General features: G+C 38.4%; 1 non-coding gene across 1 annotated transcript; it reads right to left on the reverse strand.

Moving 5' to 3' along the window:
• Positions 1 to 9,487: 9,487 nt before the first annotated feature.
• On the reverse strand, positions 9,488 to 9,594 carry LOC127098899 (small nucleolar RNA R71). The gene has a single exon (XR_007793583.1). It is a non-coding gene; the product is annotated as a small nucleolar RNA R71 (small nucleolar RNA).
• Positions 9,595 to 11,156: the final 1,562 nt, after the last annotated feature.

Below are 11,156 nucleotides of genomic sequence, written 5' to 3' on the forward strand. Positions count from 1 at the left end.
AGATAATGCACTGAGTACTTATACCATAAAGTTAGGTTTTAATTTCAATTAGTACCAAAATTACCCTTTGATATTTTATTGGTGATAGCATGAGTTTAAAACAAATAAAACTAACAAAAATCAAACAATTATAAATAATTAGAATAAAACAAAGATAATAGTATAGTTGATTCTATTTATTTTTTATGGACACGTTGACAAAAGGATAAAAATAAAATGATTCAAAATGAATAAAAATCGAGCACAAAAGTTCCCGAAAAATTAAATTGAGTGCACCAAAATTATTAGCGCAAAATAAACTTCTAAAAAACATACATCGTTTGAGCCAATTTTGAAATAAAATTTGACCGGTTAAAAGGCTCAGACTGACCGAAATGTGAATGAAAAAGTAGTCGAAAAATTAAAACGAGCACGCTAGATTAAAATACATGAACCGTAGATTAATAAAATTGACGTCTGCAAAATCGATCTTGGAAATTTTTTCGTCTGCTAATTTCAGCACATTTGAGAATCAATTTGACTGATATGTCTGTAGATTCGAAAAAATTATTCTGGTCGACATTTTAGGCATTGTGCAATATGAAATGCATGCTAGGATGTGTAAATGATGTAGAAGTCAAAATGAATGTATTGATTAATTGAATAAGGAGAAAAATTGGGGTATGACACCAAGACTTAACCAAGAAAATGGTACAACACTTTTCGGCAAGTAAGCATAGAAAAGTGTTGACTACCATTATATTTAACGTCCGAAAATTGGCACGCGGAGTCTCTCCTAGAATATATGACAAGATTCAATGAAGAAACAATTAAGGTATCTCATATGACCAAGAGATTTTTGTCAGAGCATTTCAGCATGGCCTCAATGTCAGGCAGTTCAACGAATCTTTAGCACAAAAATTGGCGTCTAACATGGATGTGGTTATCACCCGAGCGGAATGTTACATCAAAGGAGAAGAGAGTAACATGGAAAAAATATCCCAATATGCAAAAAAAAAGTGTATACCAAGGAAGAGGGAGCTGGGTATAGGAAATGATACTTTAAGCCGGAACCCAGAGATTGGCCAATATCAAGACCATCCATGCGACTGTTTTAAAAAGAGCAGGAGTACATGCCACTAAGCTCTAGACGTGAAAATATCTTGAAAGAAGTTTATCACCTCAAGCTAATTTCCGACCGTTACACCTAAAAGGGGTACATACTGTGATGGGAAAGGACGAAAATGTTGAATAAACTTTAAATGTCATAGTTAATGGGCTTTTATTGATAAGTTAATGGAGAGTTTTGGAAGGTCAAAAGACAGTGGCCAAAATTAATAGTATTTACAATATTTCATGTTTCCTAGAATAGCTAAAGTCTATGAGTCTGTATAAAGACCAAAACGTATTCTAACGAAAATACAGAAGTTGCAATAGATTTGTCTCCTTTCTCACAAATTGGCATCAGAGCTAATGGCAAACATGATGAATCAAATGCCGTTGCAACAGCTAACGAAGTTAAATTACGAAAACTGGAGTATCCAAATGAAAGCTCTTCTCGGATCTCTAGACGCGTGGGAGGTGACCAAAGATGGGTTTGAAGAACCAACAGATGTTGAGGGATATACGGCAGCTCAAAACAAGGCATTGAAAAAGACGCGATCGAAGGATAAAAGGGCACTTTACATGCTGTTTAGGGCTGTTGATGAATCAGGCTTCGAAAAGATTGCCGGTTCGACTACGCCGAAAGAAGCGTGGGATACGCTAGAGAAAGTGTTCAAAGGAGCAGATCGAGTAAAGCAAGTTCGACTCCAAACACTTCGTGGCGAATTGGAGAGGATGCAGATGAAGGAGTCATAAAATGTATCTGACTACATCACGCGTGTACAAAAGGTGGTAAACCAACTCACCAGAAATGGCGAAACAGTAACTGATGCACGAGTTGTCGAAAAGATTTTGAGATCGTTAATAGATAAATTTGAGAATATTGTGTGTGCAATAGAAGAGTCGAAGGACCTTTCGACGCTCGCAGTCGAAGAGCTCGCTGGTTCCCTCGAAGCACACGAACAACGTAAGATGAAAAAGAAGGAAGAAGAAGTAGAGGATGCAAATCAAACCAAGGAGCAAATCAAAGACGAAAAGGTACTCTTTTCTCAAAACTTTCGAGGAAGAGGACGTGGTCGTGGAGGACGTGACAGTGGTCGAAGTGGTAGAGGCAGCAACTTCGAGAGAGGACAGTCGATCCAGCAAAACTGGCGTGGCAGAGGACGTGGTCAAAGAGGTGGTAGGTCGAACCATTCCAACTTTGAATGCTACAAGTGTGGGAAGTATGGTCATTATGCGAAGGATTGCAACTCATTCAAATGCTATAACTGTGATAAAGTGGGACATCTCGCAAAAGATTGTCGAATCGAAAAGAAGGTAGAAGAAACAACCAATCTAACTTTGGAAGCTGAAGCAAATGAAGGTTTTCTCTTGATGGCTCAAAATGAGATCAACACAAATGACAACGTTTGGTATCTTGACTCAGGAGCAAGTAACCATATGTGTGGTCACAAACACTTGTTTAAAGAAATGAGAAAGATTGAAGATGGAAATGTGTCTTTCGGAGATGCATCGAAAGTGAAGGTCGAAGGCAAGGGAACGATCCGTTACTTGCAGAAAGATGGGTTGATTGGATCAATTCAAGATGTTTATTATGTACCAAATCTTAAGACCAACATCTTGAGTTTGAGACAACTTACAGAAAAAGGTTATTCGATACTTATGAAAGAACGGATACTGTATTTGAAGGACAAGCTGGGACATCTGATTGCTCGTGTCGAAATGGAGAGAAATCGAATGTACAAACTGAATCTGATAAACGTTCGAGAAAAATGTTTACAAGTAAGTGTCAAAGACAAAGCGTCACTATGGCATCTACGCTTTGGTCATCTACATCATGCTGGTTTAAGAAGGTTGGCGAAAAAGAACATGGTGCATGGACTACCAGATACGAATTATGAAGGAAAGTTTTGTGAAGAATGTGTGCTTAGCAAACAAACAAGAACTTCATTTCAAAAGAAGGCAGAATATCAAGCTAAGCATATCCTTGATTTGATTCACACCGACATATGTGGACCAATCACGCCAGAATCTTTCAGTAGCAAAAGATACTTTATTTCCTTCATCGACGATTACTCACGGAAGACATGGGTTTATTTCCTTAAAGAAAAGTCTGAAGCATTCGAGGTGTTCAAAAGGTTCAAAGTAAATGTGGAGAAGGAAACCGACAGACACATTAAAGCAGTTCGATCTGATAGAGGAGGTGAGTATACTTCGACAACTTTTATGAAGTATTGTGAAGAGAAGGGTATAAGGAGATTTCTAACTGCAGCATACTCACCTCAACAAAATGGGGTGGCTGAAAGGAAGAATCGAACAGTCCTTGACATGGTTCGTTCAATGCTTAAAAGCAAGAACATGCCAAAGGAATTTTGGGCAGAAGCTGTACAATGTGCCATTTATGTTCAGAATCGATGTCCACATTCGAAGTTAGAAGATCAAACACCACAAGAAGCGTGGAGCGGAAAGAAGCCAACAGTCTCTCATCTCAAAGTATTTGGAAGTGTTGCTTATGCACACGTACCAGATCAACGAAGAACGAAACTTGAAGACAAAAGTCAGAAATACATACTCATTGGGTATGATGAGAAAACAAAAGGGTACAAGCTATTTGATCCCATAAGAAAGAAGGTGATAGTGAGTAGAGACGTTCGAATAAACGAAGCAAGTAAGTGGGACTGGAACAGTTCGACAGAAGCTATTGTCGAAGTTGAAGAATCATCTGTCGCTGTACCACCAAACATTTTGACAACACTTGAAGATTCTGACAATGAAGATGAACCTACACAACCCAGAATGCGAAGTTTGCAAGATCTGTATGATTCGACAAGTGAAGTGCACCTTGTATGTCTCTTGGCAGGTGCTGAAAACATCCGTTTTGAAGAAGCAATGCGAGACAAGAAGTGGAAAAGTGCCATGGACGAAGAGATGAGGGCGATTATCCACAACAACACTTGGGAGCTAGTTGAATTTCCAAAAGGTAGTCAACCCATTGGTGTAAAGTGGGTATTCAAGAAAAAGATGAACGCTCAAGGAGAAATAGAACGATACAAAGCGAGACTTGTTGCAAAGGGATACAAACAGAAAGCAGGAGTTGATTATGACGAAGTATTTGCACCTGTTGCAAGAATGGAGACAATTCGATTACTCATATCTCAAGCTGCTCAATTCAAATGGCCAATATTTCAAATGGATGTCAAAACATCTTTTCTGAATGGTGTACTAGAAGAAGAAGTCTATGTTGAACAACCACTCGGGTACATGAAAGCTGGAGAAGAGAAGAAGGTACTGAAATTGAAGAAAGCGCTATATAGGCTGAAGCAAGCACCGCGGGCATGGAACACACGTATCGACACATATTTCAAGGAGAACGGGTTCGAGCAATGTCCGTACGAACATGCCCTCTATGTGAAGAAAAATGAAAAGAATGTATTACTTGTTGCTCTCTATGTTGATGATCTTATTTTTCTGGGCAGTAATGATCAGATGATAGAAGAATTCAAAAGCACAATGACACGTGAATTCGAGATGACAGACTTAGGCCTGATGAGATTCTTTCTTGGTCTGGAGGTTCGACAAGAAGAAACAGGAATCTTCATTTCACAAGAAAAATATGCAAAAGAAATCTTGAAAAGATATAAGATGGAAAGCTGTAATCCGACTTTGACGCCAATGGAACCAGGAACAAAACTGTCGAAATTTGATGGAGGAGAACGTGTCGAAGCAGGAAAATATCGAAGTCTGGTAGAAAGTCTTCGCTATCTCACATGTACAAGACCAGACATCTCATTAAGTGTAGACATTGTAAGTCGATTCATGGAGGAGCCAGTTTACACACATTGGAAAGCATTGAAGCGAATTCTGAGGTACATCCAAGGAACAGTGTCACTTGGGATGTTTTACTCGAATTCAGACAAATACAAGTTGGTTGGTTACTTTGACAGTGATTGGTGCGGAGACATAGACGATCGAAAAAGCACTTCTGGATATGTGTTTTTCATGGGAAATACTGCATTCACTTGGCTTTCTAAAAAGCAGCCAATAGTAACACTTTCGACATGTGAAGCAGAACTAGAACAGAAAGATGCTACAATAATACACGTTGACAACAAGTCAGCAATTGAGTTAGCAAAGAATCCAGTAAACCATGAAAGGAGCAAACACATTGACGTTCACTTCCACTTCATTCGAGAACACGTGAAGGAAGGAAATGTCGAATTGAAGCATGTAGCAAGTAAGGACCAAGCAGCAGATATTTTCACAAAACCACTATCAAAGGAAATCTTCGACAGAGGCAAGAAGTTGATAGGCATGATGAAGAAACATTTAAGTTTACAGAGGAGTTTTGTTGAATAAACTTTAAATGTCATAGTTAATGGGCTTTTATTGATAAGTTAATGGAGAGTTTTGGAAGGTCAAAAGACAGTGGCCAAAATTAATAGTATTTACAATATTTCATGTTTCCTAGAATAGCTAAAGTCTATGAGTCTGTATAAAGACCAAAACGTATTCTAATGAAAATACAGAAGTTGCAATAGATTTGTCTCCTTTCTCACAGAAAATGCATGGTGTGAATACCATAGACTTAGAGGGAATCACACAAAAAATTGTCATCAGTTAACGAAAGAAATTAAGATCTTAATCCAGAAAGGTCAGTTATTATCGTATGTCAAAGACGTGGAAGGTCATCCCGGAAAGAGAAGTCCTCCTCGAGAGAATCCAAGTTTAGAAAATCATGCACAAAAGAAAGGAAATAATGCAGAAGAAGTCCGTGAAGCCAGGATAACCTATGATGTACTGAATACGATAGCAGGGGGATTCACTAGAGGAGGAGAGACTAGTTCGTCTAGGCAAAGGTATGCTCGGCCAGTGATGCACATCTAAGAGAAGTCTCCTTCAGAGGGTAACGAGGATTCAATTGTGATTAGTTTCTCCAGAAAAGACTCAGAAGAATGCTGGCTCACGAAAATGATCCATTGGTAATTAAAATGCAAATCCATGACTAAAGCGTAAAACGAGTCTGGGTAGACCCTGAAAGCTCAACTGATGTCTTATATTAGGATGCATTCAAAGGGATGAATTTCGATACCACCAAGTTAGTACCGTCCAAGGGTTCTTTGGTAGGATTCTTCGGAGAACATGTACAAGTGCTAGGGCATTTGCCCATAGTGACCACCTTTGGCAGTAAATACCATGCGAAAAATATCCAGGTAATATATCTAATTGTCAATGTTGCATCTCCATATAACATTATTATTGGAGACCCTCATTCAATTCTCTGGGAGCAACATTGTCCACCTTATATCTTACCTTAAAGTATCCTCTAGAAGACGGTCGGGTTGGAATAATGAAAGGTGATAAGGGAATAGCCATGAAATGTTATAAAGATAGTCTGAGACTTAAGAGAAAGAGTTATGCTGATGAATTAATCAAGGGTGATCAGTTAAATTTAGTCAATATCGGTCCGAAAGAGAAGCTATAAAAAAACCAACTCACAAACAAGGAGAATATAAGAAAGATGCAGAATAACGTCCAATCAGTTCACCTAACTCAAATTGGAGCTAGTCAGATATTGAAGGATGTAGATGAAAATATCAGAGTCAATTTAAACATAGGGCATCACCCTCTCATACATGACCTCTTAAGCACACCATGAAGGTTATGTAAACAGGTGCCGAAGGCTCACTGCTCGTGACGGTCGGTCATACGAAGTTTCTAGTAGGGATTATCAATCACTTCATTAGATGGGAAGCATCAGAGGCAACAAAAAATTGTATAGTCCATAGTAAGTAGGGGGCAAGGCAGGATCAGAAAGATATGGACCGGAAACATCATGCCAACTTACAGATGACATATAATGAGTGATGGAATCAACTTGGTGGGCATGGATATTATGACAACCGCAAAAAAATTACCGATAAGCTCGACATAAAGGTTTGGCAAAGAGGATGTCATAATGAGTCTGATGATAATGAAGGTGGTAGACTAAGTATGAGCTGGTCCTGAATGGGGAAGGTTACTTTCATATCAATCAGAGGATGAATAATGGGTTTACACGCTGGAAGATGATAACATGAAATTATATCACATTTTAGGACTTAATTCAATTAAATTATATTATTATTTACTCTAATTTATTTCATTTTATCGGATATTACGCGGTATTTCCTTTCTATTTATCTCAGGCATCTATTTGAAGCAAAAGTAAAAAAAAGGAAGAAAATGAGGTGCAAAAAGAAGTTTTTGGAAACAAATAGCAAAAGCCAAGCCCAGCCCAAAGAAGGCACAGGCGTTGTGCCTGTGACGAGCGTCACAGAGGTTGTGACAAGCGTCACACATGGTGTGACGGACGTCACACCATTCCCCTATATTTGAGGCACAAGGAACGCTTCAGAGACGTTGAGTCCTATTTCCACGCCCAACTATTCTGCACGTTGAAGACTTTTGACGCGGAAGGCAGTTGCAGGAGGTAGCATATAAATAGTAGCTTTTTGGAAAGCTCTAGGACGACGCTTTTTCCATATTTTTGCCGTTTTCGCATTTTTCTTCTTCCAGCAGCTTAGGCATATTTTTACAGTATTACTTTTACAAATTTTTATGATGTTTTCTTTTGCAATTCTATTTTCTTTTCTAGCTCTTAATTAATTTTTCGCACAATAGTTTCTACACCGGAAACTATTGTGTACCTTTTACCGGATCTAACCTTACGTTAGAATCTAGTTTTTTATTCCTTCGTTTTATTTTTCTGCCTGATTGAAGAACTCAAGAACAAATCCAACCGGTCTGTGGTGGAGTGTTCAAGACTGCTATTTAATTATTCAGGTTCTATATTTATTTGTTGAATTTATATATGCTTGTTTTTACTATTAATTTATACTGTTTGCCTGCGATGAGTCTGTTTATGCATGATATTTATTTAAGTCTGTTTAGCATGTCTGGCTAATTTATTTAGGTATCGGTATGTAAAGTAAGCGGAATGAAGGAATCAAAACTAAGTTGGTTTAATTAAGTTTAAAATTAAAATCACTCTTTTTACGGTCTCAATTTACAGGTTTAATAACAAAGTTTTTGTACGAAAGTAAAAGACATAAAGAAGTTAAAATCAATAGAGCGAGAGTTTGAGGTTTTGACTGGACAGTGTAAATTGGACATTAATTCTAGATCAGGGCGAGAGCAATTTTTAGAGTTAATTGAATTCTAACCTTTTTCAAAAAGTATTTTTAAAGATTGAATGTGAGGGCGAGAGTTAAGCATTTGAATTTAATTATATAACCTAAGTCAACAGAGCGAGAGTTTGAGATAAGGCTGTTTAAACGATTAGTGTTTTCTTAAAAAGAGTTTCTACGGATTCTATTGTTTTCAAAAAGTGGTTTTTGACTTAACTATAAGTGACAACTACGTTAATATAAAATCATAGTTTATTCAACAGAACGAGAGTTTGAGATAAAACTTTTAACCAATAGCGTCAACTGAAAAGATTTATTTTTAAAACCAAGAAACCAATAAAGAATTGATTCCCTAATTACGACGAATTACGTACCGATATCCGCTTTATTGATATTTAATCTAGATTTTAGTTTAGTTTTAACTTTTCCCCCAAACAATCAAAATATCATCTGCCTTAGCTTTACGAAGTAACCTTAGATAACGGTATATCGATTCATAAGTCCCTGTGGGATCGATATCTTTTAAAACTACGCGATAGAACTGTGCACTTGCAGTTTGTACCCCAAATTCGACTCATAAAGTCGAGCGATCAAGTTTTTGGCGCCGTTGCCGGGGACTTTTATTTAGTCGATATCGTAACTCTCCTGTTACGCTGTAGAGACTAAGGCTTTTTTTTTTCTTTCTTTCGTTGATTTGTATGCCACGCACTCGCTCTCAAGGCGAACCGTATTACTTACGAATCAACGACATCGAACTATATCTCTGAGTCTTACGACGAATTCGGGAATATCGTGCTGCAAACAATCTCCCTCCTGTAGAACTTCCTGATTTCAAAAATATTTTCCCTTCGATACCCGAGATGGCAGAACCAGCTCGTGCTCTTAGAGATTACGCCGCTCCATCGCAAGATGAACCGCATTCAAGTATTGCTCCACCCGCAATCAAAGCAAACAAGTTTGAACTTAAACCTTCACTGTTGCAGGCAGTGCAACAGAACCAATTCTCTGGGAATCCTACCGAGGATCCTAACCTTCATTTATCCGTATTTGTCCAATACGCTGATACTGTTAAAGCTAATGGTGTCACTTCAGAGGCAATTCGACTTCGTCTTTTTCCTTTCTCACTAAGAGATAGCGCTAGAAGATGGCTTCAATCTCTTCCTTCCAACTCAGTCACCACATGGAATGAGTTGAAGAAAGTTTTTCTTGCTCGATATTTTCCGCCAAGCAAAACAGCTATGTTAAGAGCCCAAATAAATGGATTTAAACAGAAAGATAACGAGTCTCTTTTCTAAGCATGGGAAAGATACAAAGACATGATGAGACTTTGTCCACATCATGGTTTAGAAGACTGGTTAGTAATTCATACATTCTATAATGGTCTCCTGTATAACACGAGGTTAACAATAGATGCCGCCGCAGGTGGTGCACTAATGAACAAACCTTATGCTGACGCTTACCAACTTATCGAAAGCATGGCTCAAAACCACTATCAGTGGGGAACCGAACAAACAATGGTGGAAAAACCTCAAACGAAAACTGGCATGTACGAGATAAGTAACCTTGATCATGTTAATGCAAAAGTGGATGCTCTGGTCCAGAAAATTGAAAGTTTAAATGTATCACCTCCAGCCACCGTAGTTGCCATAACTCAGAATTGCGAAGTCTGTGGAATCCAAGGTCACACTCCTGCAGATTGTCAACTCCTAACAGGAATCCAAGCGGAGCAAGTAAACTATGCTCAAGGAAGCCCCTATTCGCATACCTATAACTCAAATTGGAAGAATCATCCAAATTTTTCATATAAAAGTAATAATGCTCTATACGCACCTGGACAATCTCCAAATCAAGCCCCAGCTATACCTCCGGGATATCAGAAGCCGACCCCATCTACATCTAACAATAACGCCCCTAGGAAATCCAACTTGGAAATCATGATGGAAAACTTTATAGCTTCTCAACAGCAAACCAGTAAAGATTTCTTAAACCAGAATGTACACACTGGCGAACAAATTAAACAACTAGCAAGTAAAGTAGATGCCCTGGCTACTCATAACAAAATGCTGGAAACGCAAATATCACAAGTAGCTCAACAACAAGCGCCTACTGCTGCCCCAACTGGTACATTTCCTGGCCAACCCCAACCTAACCCAAGAAGCCACGCTCATGCAATTATACTGAGAAGTGGAACGGAAGTGGAAGGACCGTCTGACCCAAGGATAGAAAACCAAAACTCTAAAAGGTCAACTGAGGAAAGTGAACCTAAGGAAAAGGCAGAGAGTAATAAGGAAACCGTAGAAAAGAAGGAACCTTATGTACCTCCACCACCTTATAAACCACCTATCCCTTACCCTTAAAGGCTTATTAAAACCAAAGATGCGGGCCAATTTAAAAAATTTGTCGACCTACTAAAACAATTAAACGTCACAATTCCGTTTACAGAAGCTATTACGCAGATGCCCTCATATGCCAAGTTTTTAAAAGAAATTCTTTCTAATATAAGGAAACTTGAAGATAGCGAAACCGTTACACTTACTGCTGAATGTAGTGCTATAATACAGAATATGCCTTCTAAACTTAAAGACCCAGGTAGTTTCTCTATACCCTGTCACATAGGAAAATTTGTCATTGACAAAGCCTTATGCGATTTAGGAGCCGGTATTAGTGTTATGCCTTTATCCATATGCAAGAGACTTGAAATGGGAGAATTAAGACCAACTAAAATGTCTGTGCAACTAGCAGATCGTTCCGTAAAATATCCTGTAGGAATTCTTGAAAACGTTCCAGTGCGCATAGGTCAATTCTACATTCCAACTGATTTTATAATTATGGATATTAGAGAAGATGAAGTTATACCCATTATACTGGGAAGACCGTTCTTAGCAACCGCCGGTGCAATCATAAACG

Source organism: Lathyrus oleraceus, chromosome 6 (assembly GCF_024323335.1).
Source record: "Lathyrus oleraceus cultivar Zhongwan6 chromosome 6, CAAS_Psat_ZW6_1.0, whole genome shotgun sequence".
NCBI lineage: Eukaryota > Viridiplantae > Streptophyta > Magnoliopsida > Fabales > Fabaceae > Lathyrus > Lathyrus oleraceus.